At 55.8% G+C, this 11363-nt stretch overlaps 1 long non-coding RNA gene across 1 annotated transcript; it reads right to left on the bottom strand.

The window, feature by feature from the left end:
* Nucleotides 1-1749: 1749 nt before the first annotated feature.
* LOC123614756 (uncharacterized) lies at nucleotides 1750-10892 on the bottom strand. Its single transcript, XR_006722229.2, has 3 exons — nucleotides 10568-10892; nucleotides 8708-8872; nucleotides 1750-8164 (listed from the first exon to the last, which is right to left on the bottom strand). It is a non-coding gene; the product is annotated as an uncharacterized LOC123614756 (long non-coding RNA).
* Between the last annotated feature and the right edge of the window lie 471 nt (nucleotides 10893-11363).

Genomic DNA, 11363 nt, shown 5'->3' with positions numbered 1-11363 from the left:
GGCCCATTTAATCCATTCCACAAGCGAGGGTCTTCATGCAAGTATTTCGTCTTAGACACACGAAACATGCCAGTGGGGTAAAAATAAACCGTAGCCAAATTTAATGTGAAGCCCGAGAGTGACAAACTGAACCTAGGTGCTTCATATCAAACGTCTTATGGTGTCTCATTTTGAGGTCACAGATGTCTAAAGTTTAATGAAAGAAGGGCTTAAAATATAGTTTGTACTCAGCTGTTTCTGTGAATTGGGAAAAGACTACCATTATTTTATTTGAAATGCGGAGCGTACTTATTTCAGGCTGAGGACACAGCTTGTTAACACAGATGGAGACCCAGGGGGTGATGGGAGAGGGAGCCCAGAGAGCAAGCCTCAGGCAGAGCTGGACTGGGTCGTGCAGGCCAGGAGAGGGCAGCTTGCCTGCAGGTTTTGGGGATGCACAGTGTCTGTGGGGACACACGGTGGCCGGGGGGTCATGTGTTGTTGTTGTAGTTGGGGACACTCTGGAGAATGCAGAGGCTAGATGACCTTCCAAAGGAGCCCCAGGCTCTGGGAGGCAATGGGCAAGCGTAAGTCGGGCATCGTCCAGATGGGAGGGGGCTTGGGGAGCTGGGGACCCAGAGAGAGCGGGTCTGCTCACGGCCTGTCCCACAAAGGGGCCCTCCTGGGAGCAAGGGGTGGCTGTCTCAAGGGTGGGTGACTAGGGCTGAGAAGCCCAAGTTTATTACCCTGGGAGAAGTGCTGGGGGGACCCCAGGCCTGTTGAGTGAGTGTGGCCTGCCTGGCCCTAATCCAGCAGGAGCGGACAGTGAGGGCAGTAACAAAGTGGCCATGGGGGTAGGCTTGGGTGGACAGAGGTGTAGGGAGCCACACAGTCTGGTAGAGACTGTTAGCACCCAGGTCAGGGGTTCAGCGCCTGCCTTTACCTGCTGTTGGCCAATCAGCCAGATGTCTTCCACCAATACCAGGCCTGACAGCTGGGTCTGCTCCCAGCTCTGGCCCCGCGTCTCTGCGTTGCTTTGGACAAACCACGCCTCCTCTCCAGAGCTGTTTCTTTAGCAGCACAAGGAGGCCCGAGGTCCGTGTGCTCTGGGAAGTCGAGCCTCTCTCATCAGGTCAGCCGGGCCAGCCCAGCACAGCCATGGGTCTGGAACAAGCTGGTTCATGAACCTGCTGCCTCCGCGCAGGAGGGCCCACCTTGGCCAGGACCCTCTCGAAGGCACCTGAGCCGGGCACCCATCTCCATCGCTGCCCCACCTTTCTAGGTGTTTAATCAAGAGAGTCAAAGTGAAAACAACAGGAAGAAAAGTGAAACTGGTCTCCCCTCCCTGGGGAGGGGCAGAGCAGCAGCAGCCCAAGTGGCACAGGCAAAGGTTACTTTGTGTCCCTTGAAATGAAAACCCAGAGGAACCTTTGGGACTTCCTCATTCCTGCCTTCCATCAGCAGTGCCTGAAGGGCTCCGGTTCCCAGGACGCCACAGGCCCTACAGAGGCTGGCAGTGCAGCCCGTGAGCCGGGTGACGAGGTGGCTGCCCCACCCCACCCTGCACTAGCGCCAGCTGAGCCACTGAAGACAAAGGGTCGTCTCCCCACAGGCCCCGCCACGCACAGAATTGCACACATGCTTGGACACGCACAGCCATCTGCACGCAGGACCACACACATCTGTGCACGGGACCCATCCTCGGGTTCCCCCCTCAGCACTCCCCAAATACAAGCTGCACACACTCCCCTCCCCCAGCTCCACCCTCGCACACCGGTCCTGGCAGGAGCCCACACGCACGCACGGACATGGATCAGCCTGCACTCTCGCATGTCCACCCTCCTTATGTGCGCGTGCACACACACGCACACACACAAAGTGCACGGCCTCGGTGTGGATGGACACCAAGCCCCTGGGGCTGCCATTCCTCCTCTGGATGGGAGGGGACACCTGCTCCCTCCCACCGCTCCAGTCTTGGAACGGCCTCCAGCACCTTCCTGAGCTCCACCAGGTAGGGCCCCACAATTGCATTTTGCTCTGTTTGCACTGACCCAAAGGGCACTGGAGACCCAGCCCTTCAAAGGCTAGGCCACCACCTGCCAGCTGCTTGTCCCACACGTTTAACACAGAGTGCTGCAGGAGGCGGGCCTCCTGGCCTCCTGGGTTCTCGGGCAAATCGATATGGTTCTTTTTATTTCCATGTTAGAGAGACTCTTCCAAGCTGCCAAGAATACAGACACACTCAATTTAGTTGGAAAGGGAGAAAGGAAGGACAGAGAGAAATACACAAGCAGGGACGCCTGCAGTGCCTGCTGTCAGGACTCGGGTTTGGGTTTAACACTAAGAACAGCAAGTGCTTGTTGAGCATCTGCCTGGCCCGGGTCCCAGGCCCAGCACCAGATGCTCCGGGCGCATTATCACATCATGCTCACAGCAGCCCCATGAAATAGTTCCCATTTGAGGGGGAGGATGGCGAGGCTTAGAGAGTCTGAGACTTGCCCGAAGTCCTACAGCTTGTAAGTGCAGGGCTGGGATGTATGTCCATGCGGTCAGGGGCCCATCCATGTGTCCAGGAGACCCACTCTGCCAAGGTGACCCCTCATCTGCCACTCCCCGAAGCTGACATCTGTGGCTCTTGCCCTGGTGGATGTGCCACTCTCTCAGGATGACTTCCTCACACCTCCACGTGTCCGTCTGTCTTACTGCTTCTTGCTCTGCATGTCCCGAGTCAAAACTCCCTGAGAGAGGACCTCCAGCATCAGCCAGATTCCAGCCCATGTGGAACCACTCTGAAACCAAAGGCAGCCAGGCACTGGCCAGACTGGACCCACACTCCGGCTCTCTTTTTTCCCACCAGCGAGCAGCTGCCTTGGGGCGGAACACGCAGCTGTGGTCAGGACAGTGGGTCATAGTCGGTCAGATCAGAGCCCCTGGGGGTGGGGTGGACACTCCAACGACCACAGATTGCCCAGCGTGGTTTCAAATGCTGTTACTGAAAATCTTTCCTGAACATATTTCTCATTTTCCTGACTTGGTAAGATTCCTCTAGTAAGCATGATTGAATAGCCACAACAATTAGTCAGGATTTTCTGATTCCTGGGGCATCCTTCTAAATTCCAACTGCATCAGGCAGCCGAAGCGGGAGGTATGGAGAGCTAATGTGTGGTGACGACCAGGAAACTCCCTAAACATCTTATAAAACATTCCTGTTGGGTTATGGGTTATTTGCCTTCACGTTAATGTGGAGGCAAAGGCAAGGAGGAAACTCCCTGGCAGTGGGTCCACTGAGCTCAGGCGTCACAGTTATCAGTTGCAAATGCAGGCAGGGCCCCGGAGTGAGGCAGCTTCCTTCCCCGGGGAGCTTCCAGCCCAGGCTGCAGAGGGCCACCGGCACCGAGGGGCCTCTGGGGATGCCTAGACGTGTGGGGACCCAGACCAGCTCCTCGGTGACCCCAGGAGCCTCCCCCGCTGATGGAGGACAAAAGGTGGGGTCTCAGGTCACTCAGCCCCGCACCTCCCTCCCCCAAGCACAGGATGCTAATCCACCCTTGGAACTGTCAGGAAAAGCCCATTTTAATTTGATCCTTTGCACAGATAGATTAGAAGCCACGGATCTTGACAACTTCTGTTAGTCCCTAGTTATGGAAAGGCAGGAAGGAAGGAACAGAAGTCTTGAGCCCTGCACTGAAAATAATTCAGCAGGATGGAATACTCACACCCAAAGCTACAGCCTGAGTTCTGGACCCCGTCCCATGGCAAACAGGATTCCCTGTGGAGCTGCAGCCCCGAGTGCCAGCAGCTACCACAGAGGCAAGGCTTTTACAGAACAGCCTGCCCCTTGGGGGCTGTGCTCAGCTGACCCAGGCTGGCTGGTCTTGAGGGTCTCCTTCACCCCTCGCGGCAGCTGGGAGCAAGGTTGTGGGGCGGGGATTCAGACCTCTGTCCCCACATCCCCTGGGGGGTGGGTGTGGGCTGCCGGGGGATGTTGGCCTGTCCCTTGGACTCCTGTTTTCAAAGTCAGGAGCCAGTCAAATGAAGAGATTGCCTGAGACCGCGTGCGGCAGCCAGACAGTTCCACAAGAAACCAACGCTCACAGTTACGCCTAGATTTTTTAAAAAGAGTGTACGTGGGTGGCCTTGTTTTGCCAAGAAAAGCCTCGTTTTGTTGATCTTTTCCCTTACTCAGCAGAAGAAATAGGAGACTTTCCACCAAGGTTTCACAGGATTGCTACCCCAGCACCTGAGCCGGCAACTTCCAAGAGGGCCCGCAGACACAGCACTGATGCGTGGGCCTCCTGCCCCTGACCGCTAGCCTGTATTGTTGACCGAAGCAGTTTAAAGGGGTGTGTGACCTGAAAGAGGGGCAGGGCTGGGTCTGGGGGAGGCGAGTGGGCCTGCCACGAGCTGTGACCACAGAAACCCAGTGCAGGAGGTGAGCTGCCTCGTGGAAGTGATCCCTGAGCTGCACTCCCCCCACCTGTGCTCTCACAGGTGGGATCTGAAATGCCACCACCCAGGGGCAGTCACTCCACACGGCAGACCTCCCAACCCCAGAGGTCCCGTGCCCCAGATCGGGCCTTGGAGAACTTGGGGAGACCAAGGGGTTGGGCCCAGGCCCTGGCTGTGTGCCAGCCCTATCCAGAGAAAACAGATTTCTCTCCTCGGACTGCCAACAGGAAAAAGGTGAGCAGAGGCTGCACTTTCCTTCTCAATCAACATGACCAAGAACCTTCCAGAAACCCCCACCTTGTGGAATCTCAGCAGTCTGTGCTCCTGAGGGTCTTGGCCCAGAGACGGCCCCCGTGGTGCCACCGACACTCCTCTTGAGCTACGGGACCTTTCAGGCTGAGAGACCCAGTAGGACCCCAGGACCAGGGAGGCAGGGGGTGAACGCAGGGCCCTGGGGGACTGAGGTTTGGGGTCAGTGTGTGTGTTTGGGGAGGGGGTTCTGAGCAGGAGAGGAGGCGAGCTCCATTCTCTGGGCTTCCTAGCCTTCCATCAGTCTCATCCGTAACTGCTCTCTTTGCTTCCTGGGGCTCCTGGGATGACAGCTCCACAGACTCGCAGGCTGGGGGCTCACACGACAGGAAACGAATGTCCCAGAGCTCTGGAGCCTGAAAGTCCAAAGTCAAGATGTCGGCAGGGCCGGTTTCTTCTGAGGCCGTCTTCTCCCTGCCTTCGCATCATCTTCCTCTGTGTGTGTCCATGTTCCCTGTTCCTCTTCTTATAAGGCACCGCCCGTATGGGATGAGAGTGACCCTCAGGACTTCATTTTAATCTAATTACCTCTCTACGGCCCCTGTCTCACATTCTGTGGGCAGAACATGTGAATTTGGGAGGACACAAGCCGACCCGTGACACCTGCAGAAGCAGCAGGCACCTTACCCTGGGGGGCAGCCGGGCCCCCCACCCATGAGGGCAATCCCATGTTGCCCACAAAGCATTTCATGCACGCTTTCTCCTTCAATCCCTTTAACCCCTTCCTCTGAAGTCAACAGAGACAGCATCCTTCTCTGATTTCACAGATGAGGAAACAGAGGTCCAGGGAGGTGAATTTGGTGGCCCTGAGCCTCCCGCCAGGAAGTGAACAAGCTGGGCTGAGACCAGGCCCCCTCAGTCCTCCCCGCTGTTCTCGCAAACTCACTGCTCTGGGGACCAGAGCATTTCCCTCCAGGGAAGGAAGGAGATATTTCCTCTGAGAAGAGCTGCACACCCGAATCAAGTTTGCGGGCACTCACTCGACTCGTCCTATTCGTGTGCCCGAGCTCCATCTTGTAACATTTATTTGCTGAACAGTCACTCCTCCCTGCAGTTGCTCTCACATGCCTGCTGTGGGCCAGGTGCTCTGTGAGGCCCCCCCATGTGTATTTTATTGCAAAATAAATCGTATTTTGGGAATGAGAAACTGGAGGCTTAAGGAGGTAAAACTAAGCAAAAAGTCAGCACCGGAGGGGTGCGCTGGACCCAGATAAGGACAACGCAGGAGCCATGTCTTCCCAGGGTACCCGCAACAAATGCGTTTATCCAATGAGTTGTTCATTAGGGTCCTGCTCTGTGTGGAGCACGGTTCAAGGTGTTTGGGATTCATCCGTTTACAAAGGAGTTTTCCAGAGGGAGACAGACAATGCAGATAATAAATAAGTAAATTGTGCTCGACATTGGAAAGTGGAAAAGAAAAAGAAATGCTGTGAGCTGGAAGGCGATCAGGAACACTGGGCTGGGCAGGGGCGCGTTGCAGTATTGAACCAAGTGCTCATGGAAGGCCCGCAGGAGCACAGACTCGAGAGGGAGAAGAAGTTAGACCATGAGGATGCCCGCAGAAGAGGGTTCCAGGCAGGAAGAACACGTACAAAGGCCCTGGGCCAGGAGGGCGCCTGCAGTGTTGTAGGGACAGCACGTTGGCCTGTGGTCAGGCTGGTGGGGAGGAGGATGGGGAGGGGAAATCGGAGTGCAACAAGGCCAGGCTGGGTCAGGCTCACAGGCCACTGCCAGGACCTGGGCTTGGCTCGCTGCTGCGAGGCCTCTGCAGGGCTCTGAGCCGAGGAAGGGGTATGGTTTGACCACACTCTCCTAGGCTCGCTGCTGCTGTGTTGAGAACAGATGGCCCAAGGAACAGAAAGGACGTAGACACCAGTTGAGAGGCTTCTGAAATCATCCAGACAGGGGCTGGGATTGGCGGTCCTGGTGCTGAAGGTGCCAGATTCTGTCTCTCTTGCTGCTGTTTCTCTCTCTCCCCATCCCCTCCTCCTCCTCCTTTTTTGGAAAGTCCGTGGAATGGGGCTAACTGCGTTCCAGTCCTGGTGTTCCCAGAGAAAGCTGCTCCAATGCTCACAGTATCAGTTTTCTCCTTTAGAAAACAGGGTAAAATGGGGTTACGATGCCAGCCTCATAGGGCAGTTGGAGAATCATCCGTGATTTAGCAGTTACAGATGCTCTGGCTCTGTCCAGGACCCTCTAACTCCAGGGCTTGAAACCTGCCTCAGATTAGGGGTCTGAGCCTTGTCCCTCCTGCCCCAAACGGAGGCAGGGACAGATCTTGCTGGGAAACTTCCAGATCAGATGTGCCTCAGGGCACAGGGACCTGAGCAGTCTTTCATTTCCAGGCGTGGGGCTCACCGATAGATGCAGGCCTCTGGGAGGACCCAAAGGCAGATCCCGTGGTCGCGGGGAACCAGATTAGAGAGGTCTGTAGACCCAGGGACAAGCTCCATATCTCAGTCCTCAGAGTTGGGGCCTGTCGGTGAGCACTAGATTAGGAGTCCAGCAACCTGCATTTCTCTATTTTAATTGAGATGTAATTGACATATGACAGTACATTAATTTCAAGAATACATCATAATATTTGTATATATTGCAAATGATCCCCACAATAAGTCTAGATTACAGCAACCTGCATTTCTGCATCAACTCTGCCATTTCCAACTCAGTGTACTTGAAAGTTGAATTCCCTCTGGGTCTCAGTTTCCCCATCCCATCTGTCAAATGTAAGTGTTGGCAACATCTGCGTGCTTCTCTCCAGATTTCCGGAGTTTTTCTGGGCTTGAGAGGAGTCCAGACAGTGTAGAGTCACGGAGTTACTCACTTCCTTATTTTCCTACATGACTTGGCCCTGTTCCCTGGCATCCACCTCTCCCAACCAATTTCTCTACTTGGTCTGAGCGACTCTTGCAAGGAGGGCTGGTGAGCTGAGCCAGGATCGGAAGAGTGCAGGGACAAACCTGGGCCACACAGCCACAGCCCTTACCCTGGAGACTGGTGCTACCTTCAAGGGAGGTGCGTTCACAGCGGGAGGAGAGGGGCATGGTGGGCAGGAGGTTAGGTGGTCCAGCTGGAAGGACTCTTAGAGACGCCCATCTCATAGATGGGGAAGCTGAGGCTAAAAGAAGGGAAAGGGCTTGTCCAGGGTCTCACATGGGTCATGAGAAACATCTGTTTTTGTTTTTTTTTAAATAAACAACAAACTGCTTTATTAAAGTGTAAGTGACATCCATTAAACGCCACATGAAGTGTACAGTTGGACGAGCTCTGATGTGCATGTGCAGCCATCAACCCATCTCCACAATCAAGATCCTTAGCATTCTGCTGCCTCCAGAAGTTTCCTCGTGTCCCTTTGACCTGTCTCCCTCACTCCACACTCCAGGCCACCGCAGGTCTGCTTTCTGTCCGCTGTGGATTCGTTTGCCATCTATTTTAAGGTAGTGCTGGTGAGACTGGTTGGCAGATGGAGTGTGGGCTGTGGGGGTTGGGGTGGGGGACTTCAAGGTTTTGGCATGAGGACTAGAAGCCTGGAGCTGCTGTTGTTCGAGAGGGAGGGGAAAGCTTCCAGAGCGCAGCTTTGCACCTTGTGCGAGCTGCCCCATTGTCCCTGTGTGGGGAGGGGTTGGGGGCGGTCAGCCATAGGAGTCCAGACTTCCAGAGAGTCTGGGCTACAGAGCTGCCAAGAAGGGCAGGAAGCCAGGGACCAGCCAGACCTCCAAGGAGCAAGCGTAGGTGATGGCTGCCCCCAGCTCTCCCGCACTAAGAGATGGGTCAGGGCCGGCCCTCTAGAAAAGACCTGCTCCCCTCCAGGGGTCAGGCCTCCTGGAGCCCTGGAAGCAGCGGGGGTTCTCTGAGGGCTGAGCTGTATTGCTCCGTCTTTTGGTGCCTGCACAGTGCCTGGGGCCTGGGAAGAGCTTGGTACGTGTTTGTTGAACAATGGGGCTGGGAAGGCAAGGAAAACTCTCCTCACCTCTGCAACATCTGCAGGAACCTGTTTCTGCCTTCTTCCCAGAGCCGTGAGTCACAGGAGCAGGTCTGTGACCCTTTACTGTCCGCTGGAAGGCAAGTACCCAGACAGTGACGACCGCTCCCCGTGGGCCAGGAGGGCTCCCCACCCCCGGCTCTCACCTCTGGCCTGTGATTCGTGCAGAGAAGGAAAAAGCAAAATTACATTTGACTCACCTTTCATAAACATTCCTTCAGCTGACCTCCCAGTAACTCCATCAGTTAAGTCCTTCCTTTACAGATGAGGAACAAGGGACTCTGGGAGAAGATGGGACCAGATCTGAACCCACTGCCTCTGATTCCACTGCCACTTCCCCACAAGGAGAAAGTTCTCTTGCAAGGGTGGGACCCCTGGTGACCCTTCGTGGCCTGTAGGCTTGAGGGAATCTGCCTTTGGCTGTCCCCTGGCTGGGCACTGCCCCTTCCACAGGGCTGTCCTCTCTCTGTAAACCCATCACAAGCTATTTTGTACCATTTGGACCAGCTGCCTGGCCTCCCTGCCCAGCCCCACCCTTGGCAGGCCATCCTGGCCTGCCCTCAGAGTGAGCCCACACTCCCTTGCCCTGCCATGTCCTAACGGACCTTCTGTGGGCCAGGTGTGCTTCCTTGCACCTCAGGTGTGTGCAGAGCCTCAGAGCAGTACCTTCTGGAAACCCCGATCCTTCTAGAACATTCAGTAACACAATAAGCACAACTGGGCAGCCCCCACCGTGTCTTGCCTAGCACACAAGACATAGAACTGTCCCAGCCCTCCTGTGGCTGGAGCGGGGGGTCGGTGGGTCATCCTCAGTTCATTAACTCTGACCGTGCTCTGGAGGAAAAGGCCAGGGCATAGAACAGAGGAACCAGCCATCCCAGGGTCCATGAAGGCATTCCGGGGACAGGAGGGGAGGCCTGGGGCTGAAGGATGAGCAGGAGTCCTCAAGGGAAGATGGAGGAGAGATTGCTCCAGGCAGTGGAGGGAGCGAGCAGAGCTGTGAGGGCAGAGGGGGGGCCTGTGTGCCTCAAAGGGAGACACCGGCAGGGTGACTTGGGGTCCAGAGTGGGAAGCAGCACCAGAATTGGTGTGTCTTCTCCACCAATGGAGAAACGTGTCTTTCCCCCAGGCAGCTCAGTGGCTGGGGCCCAGGCCCTGGGAGGGAACAGGGCTTGGGGGCCTCATAGCATTCTCAGGGAGGGAGGCTCCGAGGTCAGCTCCTGCTCAGCAGAGGCCAAGGGGCTCCAAGAGCTTTGCCCTCCAGAGAGGGGGCTGCTGGAACCCACGCCCTGTGCACTGCTGGCTCCACGCAGCCCAGGAGGAGGCCCAGGCCTTCCGTCCGCTGTGAGTTTTCTGACTGAGGCGGAAAGGCCAAGCCCTGGAATGTGCTGACCTCTGCCTCCTGCAAGGTCCAGGGTCTAAGGCCCATTCTTTCCAGCACCAAAGCCCCTCTGAAGCCCAGGGTGGGCGTGGTGCAGCACAGGGAAGGGCCAGGCAGGAGCAACGCTTCCCCTAGGATGGTTCCCAGAAGGAGCTTGGCTCCCCAGAGCCTCCTTCACTCTCCCCAGCATCCTTCCCTAATGAGGAGAGGAAGGCCCCTGAGGTCAGGGTCAGCCCAGCACCCCGCCCGCCAGCGCCAGCTCAGTCCTTCCCAGGCAGGGTCTTGCCGGAGCCCTTGAAGCTGGCGGCCCGGGAGCGCCTTTCAGGAAATGTCACTCCTGCCGCACAGGAACAGAGTACACGCGGCCTGAGTTGGGAGGGAGGTTGCAGGGCAACTGGAAGGAGCGGGGAGGGCACCAAGCTCAGAGGAAGCCCACCCTGGCCCTCTCCAAGCCTCAGTGGCCTCACCTGAGAATGGAAACCGCAGCTGCTCTGCCAATGCCAGAGGAAGGGTCTGAGGTCACAGGAAGCTGCACGGCGCTTTCCAGATGTGAGGTGAGACTCTTATCAGGCTCCAGTCATCCTGGTGGAGGACCCTGAATTAAGCCAGTGGCAGCCTTCAATGCGGAGCAGAGAAGCTGCTAAGCTGGGGTTCTCTGCTGCCTGAGGGCACAGCGGGACCTAAAACAGAGAACAAACCTGACTCCATATTGAATCTGTCCCTTTGGCTCTAACCCTGGGCTCTGTTGCCTCTGCTTAGTCATGCTGGCTCTGCACCTTTCCCATAGCCTGAAATACACAGGACAGCCCATTCTCGAGGCTCTGACCTTTAAAGATATAACACTTGTCCATTCATAGAGCAGTAAAAAGTTGCAGGACAGAAAATAACAATTGTCTTATTGGAGGTTTGTAGGAACATTGTGACGAGACTTATGCGGACAGCTGCAGGATCAAAGGATTTCTGCACCAAGAAGTTTGCAACAACCAGCCAGACCTCCTCCTCTTTTAGTATAAAAGAAGCCTGAATTCTAACTTAGGCAAGATGATTCTTTGGGACACTAATCCACCATCTGCTTGGTCTGCTGGCTTTCCAAATAAAGTCGCTCTTCCTTGCCCCAACACCTTGTCTCTCAATTTATTGGCCTATCATGCAGTGAGCAGCATGAGCTTGGATTTGGTAACAGACCTACAGAAAGAAGAGTCAGGCAAGGTCTGAAGACTTTTTCAGCATCCTTGATTCTGAAATACAGTGCCCTGGGATTCT

The sequence above is a fragment of the Camelus bactrianus genome, chromosome 1 (genome assembly GCF_048773025.1).
Source record: "Camelus bactrianus isolate YW-2024 breed Bactrian camel chromosome 1, ASM4877302v1, whole genome shotgun sequence".
Taxonomy (NCBI): domain Eukaryota; kingdom Metazoa; phylum Chordata; class Mammalia; order Artiodactyla; family Camelidae; genus Camelus; species Camelus bactrianus.
The sequence above is the reverse complement of the archived record's forward strand: the minus strand, read 5'-3'. Positions and strand labels throughout refer to the sequence as shown.